Below are 21,176 nucleotides of genomic sequence, written 5' to 3'. Positions count from 1 at the left end.
CTGAACAAAGCAATGCCGCCTGTTTAGTCCTGTTACCAATTTTGAACGGCATTTAGCCCACTTTATTATTTGGGCCTACTAACTGTGTCTGCCGCTCATTACAGTTGTCCTCCACTGAACAAAGCAATGCCGCCTGTTTTGTCCAGTTACCACATTTGAACTGCATTTAGCCCACTTTATTATTTGGGCCTACTAACTGTGTCTGCCGCTCATTACAGTTGTCCTCCACTGAACAAAGCAATGCCGCCTGTTTAGTCCTGTTATCACATTTGAACTGCATTTAGCCCACTTTATTATTTGGGCCTATATCTGTGTTTCCTCCTCATCCTGCCAATTGCCCAGCCACTGCTAGATGAGTCTGCTGGTACATTGACCCAGACCACTACATTCCCCTTTCACTCTACACAGCCAGAATCTGACCCTGCTGAAAGTCAGGTTCCCCTTCCCGTATACTATACCACCTTACTCGGGGACAAAGAGGAAGGTGCAGATGAAAGTGTAGGTTCCTTCATCAGGTGTGGGGGCATACTCGTTGGTGACGTCACTGGCACAGGGCCCCTCATAGTACGCAAAAGTGTCTCTGCCGGTGGGAGGCGCCACCCACTGTCAAACACACCGCCGTACTATGAGGGGCCCTGTGCCAGTGCCAACAAGTGGGCCCCCACTGCTTGCTCAGGATCACAGCACTTGCAAAGTTGAAATACTTACCTCTCCCTGCTCCACCGACGAGACGTATTCCACGTTTCCTGGGCCCACGAAAAGCTTGAGCCAGCCCTACCCCCCCACAACTTTAGCCAAATGACCCCCAGTTTTCAATGCCTAACTATTATTATATAGTAAATTAAGATTGACAAGCTTAAGTAATAAGAATCGATGTTTTTGGCATTAAAATGGGCACTGTAGGTGTTTTCCTGTCCTCCACTCACTGCCGACTTTGATTCCCCATTGACTTGCATTGGGTTTCGTGTTTCAGTCGGCCCCCGACTTTTCGCAAAAATCGGCCGATTTCACCCGACCCGACTTTTGTCAAAGTCGGGTTTCGCGAAACCCGACTCGATCCGAAAAAAGTAAAAGTCGCTCAACTCTATGTATGGGGTATCACTGTGTTTAGGAGAAATTGCATAACAATTTATGAGGTCTTTTTTCTCTTATTACCCCTTGAGTAAATTATTAATTTGGTGCTTAAAGAGAATTTTAATACAATATTTTTCTTTTAGTTTTCACATTTAAAAGCTTTGTGAATTATTATTATTACTATTATTATTTTATTTATATAGCACCATTAATTCTATGGTGCTGTACATGAGAAAAGGGGTTACGTACAGGTGAATCATCTGTAGGTTAAAATCCTCAGTACACGAGGAGATGAATTCCTTGAGGGGTCTAGTTTCCAAAATGGTATCACTTGTTGGGAGTTTCTGCTGTTTTGACATGTCAGGGGCTGTGCAAATGTGACATGGCATCCACAGTTTATTCCAGACAATTTTATGCTCCAAAAATCAAATCGCATTCTTTCATCTTTGAGCATGCCCTGATACATGCCCAAACAGCAGTTTTTGATGACTTATGATGAGGTATTATTGTGTTAAGAAGAAATCCGGTAACAAACTGTGTTGGCCGTTTTCTCCTAATTATCCATTGTGAAAATTGCAAATTTGGAGCTAAAACAACATTTTAGCGGGAAAAAACACATCCATTTCACATCCAAATTTTAAAAAGTTCTGTGAAGCAACTACGGGTTCACTTCCGAGCTCTGTTTCTCAAAACAGAGCTTTCTGACCACATATGGGGTATCAGCACACTGAGAAGAAAACGTGGGTAGGGTTGAGCGACTTTCATTTTTTTAAGATCGAGTAGGGTTTTGGGAAACCCGATTTTGTCCAGAGTCGAGTCGAGTGCATTCGGCCGATTATCGCTAAAAGTCGGGGATCGACCGAAACACGAAACCCAATGCAAGTCAATGGGGAAGCATAGTCGGCAGTGAGTGGAGGCCAGGAAAACACCTACAGTGCCCATTTTAATGCCAAAAACATCCATTCTTGTTTCTGAAGCTTGCCAATCGTAATTAACTTTATAATAATAGTTGGGCATAGGGAATTGGGGGTCATTTGGCAAAAGTTGTGGGGGGAGTAGGGCTGGCTCAAGTTTTTCGTGGGCCCAGGAAATGCGGACTACGTCACGGCGGTGTTGCAGGGAAAGGTAAGTATTTAAACGTTGCAAGTGCTGTGATCCTGAGCAAGCAGGGGGGGGCCCACTCGTTCGCATTGGCACTGGCACAGGGCCCCTCAAAGTACGGCGGTGTGTTTGCATGGCGGGGGCGCCTCCCACCAGCAGCGACACTTTTGCGTACTCTGAGGGGCCCTGTGCCAGTGACGTCGCCAACGAGTATGCCCCCCCACCTGATGAAGGAACCTGCACTTTCATCTGCACCTTCCTCTTTGTCCCTCTGTAAGGTGGTATAACATGCGGGAAGGGGAACCTTACTTTCAGCAGGGTCAGATTCTGGCTGTGTAGAGTACAAGGGGAATGTAGTGGTCTAGGTCAATGTACCAGCTGACTCATTTAGCAGTGGCTGGGCAATGGGCAGGATGAGGAGGAAACAGATATAGGGCCAAAGAATAAAGTAGGCTAAATGCAGTTCAAAATTGGTAACAGGACTAAACAGGCGGCATTGCTTTGTTCAGTGGAGTAGCAAACCCAAGAGCAGCAGACACTGTTTCAAGGGCCTAACCACACTAGTAGGCCAAATGCAGTTTAATATCTGATAGTATAGGGCGAAAGGCAGAATGTGGAAGCTCAGCTTTGTTCAGTTGAGGACAACACCAGGGAGGGGCAGAAGCCGTTAGTAGGCCCTAACCACCATTTTGTTTTTTCAAAACCACTTAATGAGAGCCGGAAGGTTGAAGCTCAGCTTTATTTAGTTGAGGACAACACCAGGCAGGGGCACACAGACAGACACCTTTAGTAGGCCGGAAAAGCCTATTGCATTTTTTAAAATGGTAATTTGGAGCAGAAGGTTGAAGCTCAGCTTTATTTAGTTGAGGGCAACACCAGGGAGGGGCAGAAGCCGTTAGTAGGCCCTATCCACCATTTTGTTTTTTAAAAACCACTTAATGAGAGCCGGAAGGTTGAAGCTCAGCTTTATTTAGTTGAGGGCAACACCAGGGAGGGGCAGAAGCCGTTAGTAGGCCCTAACCACCATTTTGTTTAAAAACAGCAGTTAATCAGAGCCGGAAGGTAGAAGCTCAGCTTTATTTAGTTGAGGGCAACACCAGGGAGGGGCAGAAGCCGTTAGTAGGCCCTATCCACCATTTTGTTTTTTAAAAAACACTTAATGAGAGCCGGAAGGTTGAAGCTCAGCTTTATTTAGTTGAGGGCAACACCAGGGAGGGGCAGAAGCCGTTAGTAGGCCCTATCCACCATTTTGTTTTTTAAAAACCACTTAATGAGAGCCGGAAGGTTGAAGCTCAGCTTTATTTAGTTGAGGGCAACACCAGGGAGGGGCAGAAGCCGTTAGTAGGCCCTAACCACCATTTTTTTTTTTTAAAAACACTTAATGAGAGCCGGAAGGTTGAAGCTCAGCTTTATTCAGTTGAGGGCAACACCAGGGAGGGGCAGAAGCCGTTAGTAGGCCCTAACCACCATTTTGTTTTTTAAAAAACACTTAATGAGAGCCGGAAGGTTGAAGCTCAGCTTTATTTAGTTGAGGGCAACACCAGGGAGGGGCAGAAGCCGTTAGTAGGCCCTATCCACCATTTTGTTTTTTAAAAACCACTTAATGAGAGCCGGAAGGTTGAAGCTCAGCTTTATTTAGTTGAGGGCAACACCAGGGAGGGGCAGAAGCCGTTAGTAGGCCCTAACCACCATTTTGTTTAAAAACAGCAGTTAATCAGAGCCGGAAGGTAGAAGCTCAGCTTTATTCAGTTGAGGGCAACACCAGGGAGGGGCAGAAGCCGTTAGTAGGCCCTAACCACCATTTTGTTTTTTAAAAAACACTTAATGAGAGCCAGAAGGTTGAAGCTCAGCTTTATTCAGTTGAGGGCAACACCAGGGAGGGGCAGAAGCCGTTAGTAGGCCCTAACCACCATTTTGTTTTTTAAAAAACACTTAATGAGAGCCGGAAGGTTGAAGCTCAGCTTTATTTAGTTGAGGGCAACACCAGGGAGGGGCAGAAGCCGTTAGTAGGCCCTAACCACCATTTTTTTTTTTAAAAAAACACTTAATGAGAGCCGGAAGGTTGAAGCTCAGCTTTATTCAGTTGAGGGCAACACCAGGGAGGGGCAGAAGCCGTTAGTAGGCCCTAACCACCATTTTGTTTTTTAAAAAACACTTAATGAGAGCCAGAAGGTTGAAGCTCAGCTTTATTCAGTTGAGGGCAACACCAGGGAGGGGCAGAAGCCGTTAGTAGGCCCTAACCACCATTTTGTTTAAAAACAGCAGTTAATCAGAGCCGGAAGGTAGAAGCTCAGCTTTATTCAGTTGAGGGCAACACCAGGGAGGGGCAGAAGCCGTTAGTAGGCCCTAACCACCATTTTGTTTTTTAAAAAACACTTAATGAGAGCCGGAAGGTTGAAGCTCAGCTTTATTTAGTTGAGGGCAACACCAGGGAGGGGCAGAAGCCGTTAGTAGGCCCTATCCACCATTTTTTTTTTTTAAAAACACTTAATGAGAGCCGGAAGGTTGAAGCTCAGCTTTATTTAGTTGAGGGCAACACCAGGGAGGGGCAGAAGCCGTTAGTAGGCCCTATCCACCATTTTGTTTTTTAAAAACCACTTAATGAGAGCCGGAAGGTTGAAGCTCAGCTTTATTTAGTTGAGCGCAACACCAGGGAGGGGCAGAAGCCGTTAGTAGGCCCTAACCACCATTTTGTTTAAAAACAGCAGTTAATCAGAGCCGGAAGGTAGAAGCTCAGCTTTATTCAGTTGAGGGCAACACCAGGGAGGGGCAGAAGCCGTTAGTAGGCCCTAACCACCATTTTGTTTTTTAAAAAACACTTAATGAGAGCCGGAAGGTTGAAGCTCAGCTTTATTTAGTTGAGGGCAACACCAGGGAGGGGCAGAAGCCGTTAGTAGGCCCTATCCACCATTTTGTTTTTTAAAAACCACTTAATGAGAGCCGGAAGGTTGAAGCTCAGCTTTATTTAGTTGAGGGCAACACCAGGGAGGGGCAGAAGCCGTTAGTAGGCCCTAACCACCATTTTGTTTAAAAACAGCAGTTAATCAGAGCCGGAAGGTAGAAGCTCAGCTTTATTCAGTTGAGGGCAACACCAGGGAGGGGCAGAAGCCGTTAGTAGGCCCTAACCACCATTTTGTTTTTTAAAAAACACTTAATGAGAGCCAGAAGGTTGAAGCTCAGCTTTATTCAGTTGAGGGCAACACCAGGGAGGGGCAGAAGCCGTTAGTAGGCCCTAACCACCATTTTGTTTAAAAACAGCAGTTAATCAGAGCCGGAAGGTAGAAGCTCAGCTTTATTCAGTTGAGGGCAACACCAGGGAGGGGCAGAAGCCGTTAGTAGGCCCTAACCACCATTTTGTTTTTTAAAAAACACTTAATGAGAGCCGGAAGGTTGAAGCTCAGCTTTATTTAGTTGAGGGCAACACCAGGGAGGGGCAGAAGCCGTTAGTAGGCCCTATCCACCATTTTGTTTTTTAAAAACCACTTAATGAGAGCCGGAAGGTTGAAGCTCAGCTTTATTTAGTTGAGGGCAACACCAGGGAGGGGCAGAAGCCGTTAGTAGGCCCTAACCACCATTTTGTTTAAAAACAGCAGTTAATCAGAGCCGGAAGGTAGAAGCTCAGCTTTATTCAGTTGAGGGCAACACCAGGGAGGGGCAGAAGCCGTTAGTAGGCCCTAACCACCATTTTGTTTTTTAAAAAACACTTAATGAGAGCCAGAAGGTTGAAGCTCAGCTTTATTCAGTTGAGGGCAACACCAGGGAGGGGCAGAAGCCGTTAGTAGGCCCTAACCACCATTTTGTTTTTTAAAAAACACTTAATGAGAGCCGGAAGGTTGAAGCTCAGCTTTATTTAGTTGAGGGCAACACCAGGGAGGGGCAGAAGCCGTTAGTAGGCCCTAACCACCATTTTGTTTAAAAACAGCAGTTAATCAGAGCCGGAAGGTAGAAGCTCAGCTTTATTCAGTTGAGGGCAACACCAGGGAGGGGCAGAAGCCGTTAGTAGGCCCTAACCACCATTTTGTTTTTTAAAAAACACTTAATGAGAGCCAGAAGGTTGAAGCTCAGCTTTATTCAGTTGAGGGCAACACCAGGGAGGGGCAGAAGCCGTTAGTAGGCCCTAACCACCATTTTGTTTAAAAACAGCAGTTAATCAGAGCCGGAAGGTAGAAGCTCAGCTTTATTCAGTTGAGGGCAACACCAGGGAGGGGCAGAAGCCGTTAGTAGGCCCTAACCACCATTTTGTTTTTTAAAAAACACTTAATGAGAGCCGGAAGGTTGAAGCTCAGCTTTATTTAGTTGAGGGCAACACCAGGGAGGGGCAGAAGCCATTAGTAGGCCCTATCCACCATTTTTTTTTTTAAAAAACACTTAATGAGAGCCGGAAGGTTGAAGCTCAGCTTTATTTAGTTGAGGGCAACACCAGGGAGGGGCAGAAGCCGTTAGTAGGCCCTATCCACCATTTTGTTTTTTAAAAACCACTTAATGAGAGCCGGAAGGTTGAAGCTCAGCTTTATTTAGTTGAGGGCAACACCAGGGAGGGGCAGAAGCCGTTAGTAGGCCCTAACCACCATTTTGTTTTTTCAAAACCACTTAATGAGAGCCGGAAGGTTGAAGCTCAGCTTTATTTAGTTGAGGGCAACACCAGGGAGGGGCAGAAGCCGTTAGTAGGCCCTATCCACCATTTTGTTTTTTCAAAACCACTTAATGAGAGCCGGAAGGTTGAAGCTCAGCTTTATTTAGTTGAGGACAACACCAGGCAGGGGCACACAGAGAGACACCTTTAGTAGGCCGGAAAAGCCTATTGCATTTTTTAAAATGGTAATTTGGAACAGAAGGTTGAAGCTCAGCTTTATTTAGTTGAGGGCAACACCAGGGAGGGGCAGAAGCCGTTAGTAGGCCGTAACCAAAGTTGAAGGCCAAATGCAGTTTAATTTCTGATACTATAGGCCGAAAGCCAGAAGGTGGAAGCTCCGATTTAGACAGTGGAGGACAATTTGAATTATGGACTGCAGACATACTTAGTAGGCTGTCCCCTGTGGACCATGCATCCAACACATTAACCCATTGCGCCGTAATGGACACGTAATCTTCCGTGGCCATGCCTACAGGTCCATGCGTCTGTTGTCAGGTGCACCTTTGTACTCACAGATTGCCAGAGTGCATGGACAATGCGGTCTTCTACAAGCTGGTGGAGGGTTGGGATGGCTTTTCTCGCAAAAGAAGTGTCGACTGGTTAGCTTGTAGCGTGGTACAGCGTAGTCCATCATGGCCTTATTAATAGTAAATAAAATATATAACTAGGCTCTATGAACTTTTAAATAGGTTCCAGGGGTACACGGGCAGCATTGGTGTGGTCAGTGGAGGAGTATTGCAAGTAGGGGCCGCAGACAGGCTATCAAAGGCCTAAAATAACAAACAGTAGGCAGTCATGGCAGTTTGAAATCGGTTACATGGATACACAGGCAGGCACTCCAGGCAGCATTGTGGTCAGTGGAGGAGTATTGCAAGTAGGGGCCGCAGACAGGCTCACAAAGGCCTAAAATAACAAACAGTAGGCAGTCATGGCAGTTTGAAATCGGTTACATGGATACACAGGCAGGCACTCCAGGCAGCATTGTGGTCAGTGGAGGAGTATTGCAAGTAGGGGCCGCAGACAGGCTATCAAAGGCCTAAAATAACAAACAGTAGGCAGTCATGGCAGTTTTACATCGGTTACATGGATACACGGGCAGGCAGCTTGGTGGTGAGTGGAGGAGTATTTAAAGTAGGGACCGCAGACAGGCTTCAAAGGCCTAACATAATAAAATGGGCTGGCTGTAGGCACTTTATATTTGGTTCCAGGGGTACACGGGCAGCAGTGGTCTGGTCAGTGGAGGCCTAGTGGAAGGAGGGACCGCAGACAGGCTTCGAAGGCCTAACACAATAAAATGGGCTGGCTGTAGGCACTTTAAAATTGGTTCCAGGGGTACACGGGCAGCAGTGGTCTGGTCAGTGGAGGCCTAGTGGAAGGAGGGACCGCAGACAGGCTTCTAAGGCCTAAAATAACAAACAATAGGCTCATGGCAGTTTTACAGCGGTTACATGGATACACGGGCAGCTTGGTGGTGAGTGGAGGAGTATTTAAAGTAGGGACCGCAGACAGGCTATCAAAGGCCTAAAATAACAAACAATAGGCTCAGGGCAGTTTTACAGCGGTTACATGGATACACGGGCAGGCAGCTTGGTGGTGAGTGGAGGAGTAGTGCAAGGAGTGTCTGTCCCAGTACTCCCAAAATATAAATAGATGTTAATGTCTCGCAAAACAACCAAAACAAAAAAAAAGGTGGCATACTTAGGTACAGGGGTGGGCTCATCTGCTGAGTTTCTGACATAGTAATTTGGCAGTAACTATTTAATGGTGCCAATATAGGACACAGACACAGACTACTTTAAGTTGCATCATAGATGTCTACAAATTTGTATTGTCAGTGCCAGACATTGAATGATGTCAGCGAATAGACTAAAGATTGGTGGAGCTGTGCGACATAATTTTGCACGTGGTAGAGCCCAGTTTGAGCTGGGGTAGGGGGGAACTCTCTTGAGGCCGGCGGGACCGCCCCAGGGCCACTCATGTTACAACGGTGTGTCTGACGTTGGGTGCGCACCACCACCGCCAGAGACACTACATTGTACTATGAGGGACCCAGTAGCAATGCCGTCAACCAAAAGCGAGCACACCCACCTCTTCAGACAAACAGCAGTCTCACGGGTGCTTGCGCCAAGTCGCGATACCACGGCCCCGTGTGGGGAGTTTGGCCATTTAGGGAGGTGTAAACATGTCGTATGCTGTACAATCTGCTGCAGCAAATTAGACATTAGAAAAGTAATTCACAGGCAAGAGCTTTTCATAGGAAAGCTAGGTGTCGGCCGGGCAAGGTGGGGCAAAAGATTTTGAAATCCAGTTGTGGTTCATTTTAATGAATGTTAGATCGTCAACATTTTGGGTAGCCAGACGAGTCCTTTTTTCGGTTAATATTGACCCTGCAGCACTGAATACTCTTTCTGATAGGACACTTGCTGCCGGGCAAGCAAGCTCCTGCAATGCATATTCTGCCAATTCTGGCCAGGTGTCTAATTTGGAGGCCCAGTAATCAAATGGGAATGACGGTTGAGGGAGAACATCGATAAGGGATGAAAAATAGTTAGTAACCATACTGGACAAATGTTGTCTCCTGTCACTTTCAATTGATGCAGCAGTACCTGTCCTGTCTGCGGTCATAGCAAAATCACTCCACAACCTGGTCAGAAAACCCCTCTGTCCAACGCCACTTCTGATGTGTGCACCCCTAACACTCCTAGTCTGCTGCCCCCTGGAGCTCGTGTGAGAACGATCACGTGCGCTGTGTGCTGGGAATGCCTGAAGCAAACGGTCAACAAGAGTTGATTGTTTGGTTGCTAATATTAGTTCCAAGTTCTCATGTGGCATAATATTTTGCAATTTGCCTTTATAGCGTGGATCAAGGAGGCAGGCCAACCAGTAATCGTCATCGTTCATCATTTTCGTAATGCGTGTGTCCCTTTGTAGGATACGTAAGGCATAATCCGCCATGTGGGCCAAAGTTCCACTTGTCAAATCTCCGGTTGTGATTGGTTGAGGGGCAGTTGCAGGCAAATCTACGTCACTTGTGTCCCTCAAAAAACCAGAACCCGGCCGTGACACGCAACCAATTTCCTGTGCCCCCGTGAAAGTTTCCGCATTAAAAATATACTCATCCCCATCATCCTCCTCGTCCTCCACCTCCTCTTCGCCCGCTACCTCGTCCTGTACACTGCCCTGACCAGACAATGGCTGACTGTCATCAAGGCTTCCCTCTTCCTCTGGTGCAGACGCCTGCTCCTTTATGTGCGTCAAACTTTGCATCAGCAGACGCATTAGGGGGATGCTCATGCTTATTACGGCGTTGTCTGCACTAACCAGCCGTGTGCATTCCTCAAAACACTGAAGGACTTGACACATGTCTTGTATCTTCGACCACTGCACACCTGACAACTCCATGTCTGCCATCCTACTGCCTGCCCGTGTATCCTCCCACAAATAAATAACAGCACGCCTCTGTTCGCACAGTCTCTGAAGCATGTGCAGTGTTGAGTTCCACCTTGTTGCAACGTCTATGATTAGGTGATGCTGGGGAAGGTTCAAAGACCGCTGATAGGTCTGCATACGGCTGGCGTGTACAGGCGAACGTCGGATATGTGAGCAAAGTGCACGCACTTTGAGGAGCAGGTCGGAGAACCCAGGATAAGTTTTCAATAAGCACTGCACCACCAGGTTTAAGGTGTGAGCCAGGCAAGGAATGTGTTTCAGTTGGGAAAGGGAGATCTACTGTGCCCAGCCACGACTGCGTTTCTTGTTGCAAGAACTCGGACAGAACTTCCGCGGTGTGTCTGTTGTCGCCCAAACACTTCATAGCCAATACAGCCTGCTGACGCTTGGCAGTAGCTGGCCCATAATGGGACAACTGGTGTGCAACAGTGTCATCTGCCGATGGAGTGGTTGGCCGACTGCGTTCTGTGGAAGAGCTGTAGCTTCTGCAGGAGGACGAGGAGGAGGAGGAGGGGGTGCGAACGCCTACAGCCAACTGTTTCCTAGACCGTGGGCTAGGCACAACTGTCCCTAAATTGATGTCGCCTGTGGACCCTGCATCCACCACATTCACCCAGTGTGCCGTGATGGACACATAACGTCCCTGGCCATGCCTACTGGTCCATGCATCTGTAGTCAGGTGCACCTTTGTACTCACAGATTGCCTAAGTGCATGGACGATGCGCTGTTTAACATGCTGGTGCAGGGCTGGGATGGCTTTTCTGGAAAAAAAGTGTCGACTAGGTAGCTCGTATCGTGGTTCAGCGTACTCCATCAGGGCTTTAAAAGCTTCGCTTTCAACTAAACGGTAGGGCATCATCTCTAACGAGATTAGTCTAGCTATGTGGGCGTTAAAACCCTGTGTACGCGGATGCGAGGATAAGTACTTCCTTTTTCTAACCAGAGTCTCATGTAGGGTGAGCTGGACTGGAGAGCAGGAGATCGTGGAACTTTCGGGTGTGCCGGTGTACATGGCAGACTGAGAGACGGTTGGAGACGGTATTGTTTCCGCCGGTGCCCTAGATGCAATATTTCCTCCTACTAAACTGGTGATTCCCTGACCCTGACTGCTTTTGGCTGGCAAAGAAACCTGCACAGATACTGCCGGTGGTGCGGAAAATGGTGGCCTTACAGTGACGGAAGGGATGTTGCGTTGCTGATTAGCTTCATTTGCCGAGGGTGCTACAACCTTAAGGGACGTTTGGTAGTTAGTCCAGGCTTGAAAATGCATGGTGGTTAAGTGTCTATGCATGCAACTAGTATTTAGACTTTTCAGATTCTGACCTCTGCTTAAGCTAGTTGAACATTTTTGACAGATGACTTTGCGCTGATCAGTTGGATGTTGTTTAAAAAAATGCCAGACTGCACTCTTCCTAGACTCGGATCCCTTTTCAGGGATTGCAGACTGAGCTTTAACCGGATGGCCACGCTGTCCTCCAACAGGTTTTGGCTTTGACACGCGTTTTGGGCCAGATACGGGCCCGGCAGATGGAACCTGTTGCGATGTTGATGCCTGCTGCGGCCCCTCCTCCACCTCCGCTTCTGAACTACTGCCGCCTGCACCCTGTTCCCCCAATGGCTGCCAATCGGGGTCAATAACTGGGTCATCTATTACCTCCTCTTCGAGCTCGTGTGCAACTTCGTCTGTGTCACTGTGTCGGTCGGTGGTATAGCGTTCGTGGCGGGGCAACATAGTCTCATCAGGGTCTGATTGTGGATCTGTACCCTGAGAGGGCAATGTGGTGGTCTGAGTCAAAGGAGCAGCATAGTACTCTGGCTGTGGCTGTGCATCAGTGCACTCCATGTCAGAATCTACTTGTAATGGGCATGGCCTGTTAAATGTTTCACTTTCTAAGCCAGGGACGGTATGTGTAAAGAGCTCCATGGAGTGACCCGTTGTGTCGCCTGCTGCATCCTTCTCTCTTGTTGTAGTTTTTGCTGAGGAGGACAAGGAAGCGACTTGTCCCTGACCGTGAACATCCACAAGCGACGCGCTGCTTGTACATTTACCAGTTTCTGAAGAGGAGGCAAAAGAGTTAGAGGCTGAGTCTGCAATGTAAGCCAAAACTTGCTGTTGCTGCTCCGCCTTTAAAAGCGGTTTTCCTACTCCCAGAAAAGAGAGCGTTCGAGGCCTTGTGTAGCCTGACGACGAAACTGGCTCCACAGCTCCAGACTTAGGTGGAATATTTTTATCCCCACGACCACCTGATGCTCCACTACCACTACCATCATTACCAGCTGACAATGAACGCCCACGACGACCTCTTGCACCAGACTTCCTCATTGTTTAAAAATCGTAACCAAAGTAACTTTATTTGTTGCTGTCAAACAACTTACACGGTGAGCTATAACTTCAGTATGATTTCAATATCCCTTAACAGGTTGGTGAGACCACAAGGAAAATCAGGCACAATGTTACACACTCTGTTTTCTGTGGCACCAAATCACAGAGATGACACACACGCAGGACTGTCACTCAAGCACTAATGTCAATATTAATCTCCCACATAATTTATTTTTTTTTTTTTCTCTGGGAGACTTTAGAAACCAAATAATATAAAAAAAAAAAAAAAAAAAACAAGGCTTTCTATGGCCCACTGAATGAGAGGGACAGAGGTGGCACACCCAGGAGTCAAGAGTGGCACACAAGCTGAAAGGGCAATATTACTCTCCCACTGTTTTTTTATGTATTTTTTTTTTTATTTTCAGGGAGACTTTAGAAACCAAATAATATTAAAAAAAAAACAAAAAAACAAGGCTTTCTATGGCCCACTGAATGAGAGATGGCACGCACAGGAGTGGCACACAAGCCCTGACTGAGGCCAATATTTTTCTCCCACTGATTGATGTAGTGTTTTTGTGTTGAGGTTGATTTTAAAACACAAATGAAGGAAAAAAATAAAAAGGCTTTCTATGGCCCACAATTAGAGAGAGAGGTGGCACACCCAGGAGTCAAGAGTGGCACACAAGCTGAAAGGGCAATATTACTCTCCCACTGTTTTTTTATGTATTTTTTTTTTTATTTTCAGGGAGACTTTAGAAACCAAATAATATTAAAAAAAAAACAAAAAAACAAGGCTTTCTATGGCCCACTGAATGAGAGATGGCACGCACAGGAGTGGCACACAAGCCCTGACTGAGGCCAATATTTTTCTCCCACTGATTGATGTAGTGTTTTTGTGTTGAGGTTGATTTTAAAACACAAATGAAGGAAAAAAATAAAAAGGCTTTCTATGGCCCACAATTAGAGAGAGAGGTGGCACACCCAGGAGTCAAGACTGGCACACAAGCTGAAATGGCAATATTACTCTCCCACTGTTTTTTTATGTATTTTTTTTTTTATTTTCAGGGAGACTTTAGAAACCAAATAATATTAAAAAAAAAACCAAAAAACAAGGCTTTCTATGGCCCACTGAATGAGAGGGACAGAGGTGGCACACCCAGGAGTCAAGACTGGCACACAAGCTGAAAGGGCAATATTACTCTCCCACTGTTTTTTTATGTTTTGTTTTTTTTTATTTTCAGGGAGACTTTAGAAACCAAATAATATTAAAAAAAAAAAAAAAAACAAGGCTTTCTATGGCCCACTGAATGAGAGGGACAGAGGTGGCACACCCAGGAGTCAAGACTGGCACACAAGCTGAAAGGGCAATATTACTCTCCCACTGTTTTTTTATGTTTTGTTTTTTTTTATTTTCAGGGAGACTTTAGAAACCAAATAATATTAAAAAAAAAAAAAAAAACAAGGCTTTCTATGGCCCACTGAATGAGAGGGACAGAGGTGGCACACCCAGGAGTCAAGACTGGCACACAAGCTGAAAGGGCAATATTACTCTCCCACTGTTTTTTTATGTATTTTTTTTTTTATTTTCAGGGAGACTTTAGAAACCAAATAATATTAAAAAAAAAAAAAAAAACAAGGCTTTCTATGGCCCACTGAATGAGAGATGGCACGCACAGGAGTGGCACACAAGCCCTGACTGAGGCCAATATTTTTCTCCCACTGATTGATGTAGTGTTTTTGTGTTGAGGTTGATTTTAAAACACAAATGAAGGAAAAAAATAAAAAGGCTTTCTATGGCCCACAATTAGAGAGAGAGGTGGCACACCCAGGAGTCAAGAGTGGCACACAAGCTGAAAGGGCAATATTACTCTCCCACTGTTTTTTTATGTATTTTTTTTTTTATTTTCAGGGAGACTTTAGAAACCAAATAATATTAAAAAAAAAACAAAAAAACAAGGCTTTCTATGGCCCACTGAATGAGAGATGGCACGCACAGGAGTGGCACACAAGCCCTGACTGAGGCCAATATTTTTCTCCCACTGATTGATGTAGTGTTTTGGTGTTGAGGTTGATTTTAAAACACAAATGAAGGAAAAAAATAAAAAGGCTTTCTATGGCCCACAATTAGAGAGAGAGGTGGCACACCCAGGAGTCAAGACTGGCACACAAGCTGAAAGGGCAATATTACTCTCCCACTGTTTTTTTATGTATTTTTTTTTTTATTTTCAGGGAGACTTTAGAAACCAAATAATATTAAAAAAAAAAAAAAAAAACAAGGCTTTCTATGGCCCACTGAATGAGAGGGACAGAGGTGGCACACCCAGGAGTCAAGACTGGCACACAAGCTGAAAGGGCAATATTACTCTCCCACTGTTTTTTTATGTATTTTTTATTTTATTTTCAGGGAGACTTTAGAAACCAAATAATATTAAAAAAAAAAAAAAAAACCAAGGCTTTCTATGGCCCACTGAATGAGAGGGACAGAGGTGGCACACCCAGGAGTCAAGACTGGCACACAAGCTGAAAGGGCAATATTACTCTCCCACTGTTTTTTTATGTATTTTTTTTTTTATTTTCAGGGAGACTTTAGAAACCAAATAATATTAAAAAAAAAACAAAAAAACAAGGCTTTCTATGGCCCACTGAATGAGAGGGACAGAGGTGGCACACCCAGGAGTCAAGACTGGCACACAAGCTGAAAGGGCAATATTACTCTCCCACTGTTTTTTTAGGTTTTTTTTTTTTTTCAGGGAGACTTTAGAAACCAAATAATATTTAAAAAAAATAAATAAATAAATAGGCTTTCTATAGCCCACTGAATGAGAGATAGCACACACAGCAGTGGCACACAAGCCCTGACTGAGGCCAATATTTTTCTCCCACTGATTGATGTAGTGTTTTTGTGTTGAGGTAGATTTTAGAACACAAATGAAGGAAAAAATAAATAGGCTTTCTATGGCCCACTCAGTGAGAGATGGCACACACAGGGATGGCACTCTAGCAGAAATGCCAATCTTAATCTCCCACAAAAAAAAAAAAACAGGGACTGTCCTACAATTACTATCTCCCCTGCAGTAATCTCAGCCAGGTATGGCAGGCAGCAATAGGAGTGGACTGATGCACAAATTAAATAAAAAGTGTGGACAAACAAAAAAGATAGCTGTGCAGAAAGGAAGGAACAAGAGGATATGTGCTTTGAAAAAAGCAGTTGGTTTCCACAGTGGCGTACACACAGGAATACAGCTATCAGGGAGCCTTCTAGGGCAGCCCAATGAGCTACAGCGCTGAGGGGAAAAAAAAAAAAAAATAGCTTCCACTGTCCCTGCACACCGAAGGTGGTGTTGGACAGTGGAAATCGCTGCAGCACAAGCGGTTTGGTGGTTAGTGGACCCTGCCTAACGCTCTCCCTGCTTCTGACGAAGCGGCAGCAACCTCTCCCTAAGCTCAGATCAGCAGCAGTAAGATGGCGGTCGGCGGGAACGCCCCTTTATAGCCCCTGTGACGCCGCAGACAGCAAGCCAATCACTGCAATGCCCTTCTCTAAGATGGTGGGGACCAGGACCTATGTCATCACGCTGCCCACACTCTGCGTTCACCTTCATTGGCTGAGAAATGGCGCTTTTCGCGTCATTGAAACGCGACTTTGGCGCGAAAGTCGCGTACCACATGGCCGACAAGCACAGGGGTCGGATCGGGTTTCATGAGACGCCGACTTAGCCAAAAGTCGGCGACTTTTGAAAATGATCGACCCGTTTCGCTCAACCCTAAACGTGGGTAATAAATTGGGTGGTCTATTTTCTAGTGCTATCCCTTGCCAAAGTGAAAAAAAAAGTGAAAAACCCCAAGGGTTAAAAGTTAAAACATGTCTTGACAACAGTTTTGAAGTAGATCTTATGGATACGTCAGTTCTGTTCTGGCTGAGGACTGATGTTGGAAGTGGATCGCCCCGTCAGGGCAGCGGGGTACTCGGTACCAGGTCCTTCGGTTCACAGGGGGATGTCACGGTGGCTGACCCGGTCCGTGGCCCTGGGACGTCCGTGTAAAAGGGAAAGGTCTTTAAAGGGGAAATATTTGTGACGCCACCTGTGGTATTCGGTCAGGGCGACCGTCGCTGCTTTAAGGGGTCCGCTGGGGTGATGGTATGGCAGCTAGTTGGTATACCTTCCCACAGGTGAAGTGTATCCCCAGTGTGTAGATGGTGAGAGGCGCAGAGAAGAACGAGGACACAAGATTGCAGCCTCTTTACCTTTACTGAAGGTTTCAGTATCCACAGTCCAGGGCACCAGATCACAGGGCAGGCAGAGTCCGGCCGGTTTGCAGGCAAGTCCAGAGTCCCCTTATCCAGGTGGAAATCAGTAGCCTTCCTCTAGCGCCGTGGTGTTGTAGTTCCTTACTGCCTAAGGCTTCACATAAGGCCCTCACAGATGTAATGTCTCTCTCTCTGTCCCCCACATAGGATAGGACAAACCCGTATGACTGGTGGCTTGAGGCGGTTTATAGGGACTCTATCATGCCCCAGCCTCTAAGGGGTGCCACTGTACCTCCTGGGTATAGGGCGGGCAGGTAACGTGAAATTAGCTGTCCTGCCGGTCTCTGGAGCAAGGCATAAAGGGTAGTTGCTCCTTCTGTATTCTGGCTACCAGGATCTTGCGCCTCAGAAGGAGGCAGCCTGTATAGGGCTGGTCCTCTTCTGGTATCCACTCCTTTGCTATGACTTCTTTCACCCTTTCTGCAATACAATTCTCCTTCTGTGTGTCTCTTTCTGGGAGCTGCAGCTCTTAGGGCATGCACAGCTCCGTGTCCTTTCTCCTTCATTCTCTGACAGGATCCCACCACTGTCAGGGACCAACTACCTGAACAGAGCTCAGCCAGCAACTAACTAACTTTCCCTACAGGCAACCAGTTTTACCTATGTGGGGAGTGACCTAATAAATAGGAACAAGAGCTCCCTCTGGTGGCCTGGAGTGTGAAATGTGTTGCATGTTTGTGATACCTGGATGCAGTTGTCCTTCTTTCCCTCCAAACGTAATATCACTCTCCCCTAGAGGAAAATGACATTACTGTAACGACCAGGACCCTGGGGCGCTGCACTAGCCTGGGGTGGGGGGAGGCAATATCTCTGGCCCCTACCAGGCTAGTAATATAAACTCACAGCTGTCTGTTTAGCCTTTGATGCACTCCCTGACAGAAGTTATGTCGCTTATCCATGTTATGTAAATAAAAGCTTATAACCTGACATTAAATTCATCCATTGGTTGTATAAATTATTCTTTTGAAAGCTGAAACCCTCCTAAATGTGGTTTGGGTTAAGAAACTAAATTGGCATCAATGCAGAAATATTGATCAGTTAATGACCCTACGTCATTTTTTTCTAAACTCACCAGTAAAGGCTAAGCAAACAGCTGTGAGCTGTTATTAAAGGGAATCTGTCACCTACTTTTTCGTATATAAGCTGCGGCCACCGCCATTAGGGGCTTATCTACATCATTCTGTAATACTGTAGATTAGCCCCCAATGTAACCTGAAAGATAAGAAAAACAAGTTAGATTATACTCACCTGGGGGGCGGTCCCGCTGTGGTCCGATCCGATGGGCGTCACGGTCCGGGTCCGGCGCCTCCCATCTTCATGTGATGACGTCCTCTTCCTTGCTTCCTGTCGTGGCTTATGCGCAGGCGTACTTTATCTGTCCTGTTGAGGGCAGAGCAAAGTACTGCAGTGCACAGGTGCCGGGAAAGGTCCGAGAACCCCAGCGCCTGCGCACTGCAGTACTTTACTCTGCCCTCAATAGGGCAGAGAATTACGAGTGCGCAGGAGCCACGAGAGGAAGCAAGGAAGAGGATGTCATCGCATGAAGATGGGAGGCTCTGGACCCAGACCGTGACGCTGACCGGACTGCACCAGACCGCCCCCTCCAGGTGAATATAATATAACTTGTTTTTCTTATCTTTCAGGTTGCAACTGGGGCTTATCTACAGCATTACAGAATGCTGTAGATAAGCCCCTAATGGCGGTGGCCGAAGCTTATATACGAAAAAGTAGGTGACAGATTCCCTTTAATAGCTTGGGAACCTTTGGGGATATTGTCCCTTGACACATGGACTGCACATGGATGTGAAACAAAGACAGCAAACAAACATGCGGAAGTCACGCAGATGTCACACGGATGTCACATACGTATGGCACACGGACCACGGATCTCACCTGTTTTTTTCCTGTACAGGAATCACCAGGACGTGGGAAGGACGCCTTAGGCCGGGTGCAGATAAGTGTATTTTTGGTTTAAGTGCGATCTGATAAAAATTGCATCGCACTTGGACCAATGTTATTCCATGGGAACGTGCACATGCCGCCTTTATTCCTCATACCATGCCAGTCCTAGGAAAAATTGAGACATGCCCGGGTTTGAGCCAATATTCGGATCGCACTCAGCCATACAAGTCAATGAGACTGTGGAAAACATCTGAGTGTATTCCAATTTCCGCGCACTGACGCAATAGAGAAGATGGAGACTATTTTTTTTCCATCTTCTCATCCAAAACAATTGTATCACACTCTGATTAGCATGTGATTTGCATAACCAGCCCGATTCTCTCAGATGACAGGACACCTGCTCCCAGCCATTACAGCAATGTCTTTACATTACCAAAATGAGATTTTGGATCAAAAACTGCCGATATTTCAAAACTCCTGAACGTTGAATTTCTGCATCAAAAACTTAGCAAACTGATTCCGTGCGCACACATGCCTTTAGTTTACGTCCACAGTTGTTTCTGAAGCAAATATGGAGCGTATCTGCGCCAAATACTCAGAAAAAAGCCACCATGTGGAGAAGGCCTTATAGTCTTTGGAAAGCCCATGTACATGTGGGAAAAATCCACACAGAAATGGAATCAGGACGACTGTCAGATCTAGTATAGAGTTCACCCTATTCTATGCTTAGCAATGGAGGAAGGTGAGATCCAGCAGTAACACCTGCAAATGTGCGCATTAGGCTGGAGACACACTAGGGATTTTAAAATCGGTCTGATTTTGATGCAGGAGAGTTGGACGAGTGTAATGCAAGTGTCATGCGAGTGTCATGCTTTTTTTATGGAAGTACAGTCTGATTTTTCCCACCTAGCATCCGATTTACATCCGACTGCAGTGCGATTGCTATCCAATTGCAATGCGATTTTTAACATAAGCTTTTACATAGAGCAATTCTCTGTCATTAACACATTGTTTTCAAAGGAAATATTTGTCAAAACACACACACACATATATCCAGCTCTGTCAAAAATTAAGAGACCACTGCAAAATATTCAGTTTGTCTGATTTTTCTCTGTATAGGTATATTTTTGAGTAAAATGTAAATTGTTCTTTTATTCTATAAACTACTGACAACATGTCTCCAAAATTCCAAGCAATAAATTTTGTATTTGTTTTCTGAAAATGAGAAATGGTCAAAATAACAAAATAATGCATTGCTTGCAGACCTCAAATAATGCAAAAAAAACAAACAAATTCAGAATAATTTAGAAACAAAAATACTAATGTTTTAACTCAGGAAGAGTTCAGAAATCAATATTTTGTGGAATAACCATAATTTTTAGTCACAGCTTTCATGCATCTTTGCATGCTTTCCACCAGTCTTTTACACAGCTTTTGGGTGACCTTATGCCACTCCTGATACAAAAATGTAAGCAGTTCTTCTTTGTTTGATGGATTGTGACTATCCATCTTCCTCTTGATTACATTCCAGATGTTTTCAATGGAGTTCAAGTCTGGAGATTGGGCTGGCCATGACAGGAATTTGATGTGGTGGTCCTGCAGCGCCCCAGGGTCCTGGTCGTTGCAGTACTGTCGCTTTCCTCTAGGGGGAGTGATGTTACATTTGGAGGCAATGAAGGAGATCTCTTTACCAGGTACCACAAACATACAACACATTTCATACTCCAGGCCACCAGGGGGAGCTATGCTCCTATTTATTAGGGCACTCTTCATACACTGGTTGCCTGGAGAGGAAGTTAGTCAGTTGCTGGCTGAGCTTTGCTCAGGTAGTTGGTCCCTGACAGGGGTGGGATCCTGTCAGAGGCCGAGACAGAAGGACACGGAGCTGTGCCTGCCCTGAGTGCGGCAACTTCTGGAAAGAGACACTGATGGAGAACTGGATTGTAGTGAGGGTGAAGAAGTCGTAGCAAAGGAGTGGATATCAGAGGAATTCTGCCCTACACGGGCTGCCTCCTTCTGAGGCGCAGGATCCCGGTAGCCTGAACTCTGAGGGAGCAACAGTCCTTTATGCCTTGCTCCAGAGACCGGCAGGACAGCTAATTTCATGTTACCTGCCCGCCCTATACCCAGGAAGCCAGGTGGCACCCACGAGAGGCTGGGGCATGATAGAGTCCCTGTAAAACGCCTCAAGCCACTGGTCATACGGGTTTGTCCTATCCATCTGGGGGACAGAGAGAGAGACATAGCATCTGTAACATCTTCAACAGTTGTGAGGACCTTATGAGACGCTTAGCAGTAAAGTACTACAACACACGGCGCTAGAGGAAGGCTACTTATTTCCACCTGGATAAGGGGACTCTGGATTTGCCTCCAAACCGGCCGGA

General features: G+C 46.0%; 1 long non-coding RNA gene across 1 annotated transcript in view; it reads left to right on the top strand.

The window, feature by feature from the left end:
• Positions 1–13,284, top strand: part of LOC143815803 (uncharacterized) — a 397,662-nt gene extending 384,378 nt beyond the window's left edge. The window contains exon 2 of the long non-coding RNA XR_013223807.1: positions 13,011–13,284. This is a non-coding gene — a long non-coding RNA (uncharacterized LOC143815803). The remainder of the gene's footprint in view (positions 1–13,010) is intronic.
• The last annotated feature ends 7,892 nt before the right edge of the window (positions 13,285–21,176 follow it).

This window comes from Ranitomeya variabilis, chromosome 3 (genome assembly GCF_051348905.1).
Source record: "Ranitomeya variabilis isolate aRanVar5 chromosome 3, aRanVar5.hap1, whole genome shotgun sequence".
Classification (NCBI taxonomy): domain Eukaryota; kingdom Metazoa; phylum Chordata; class Amphibia; order Anura; family Dendrobatidae; genus Ranitomeya; species Ranitomeya variabilis.
This window is presented reverse-complemented; position numbering and strand designations above follow the sequence as displayed.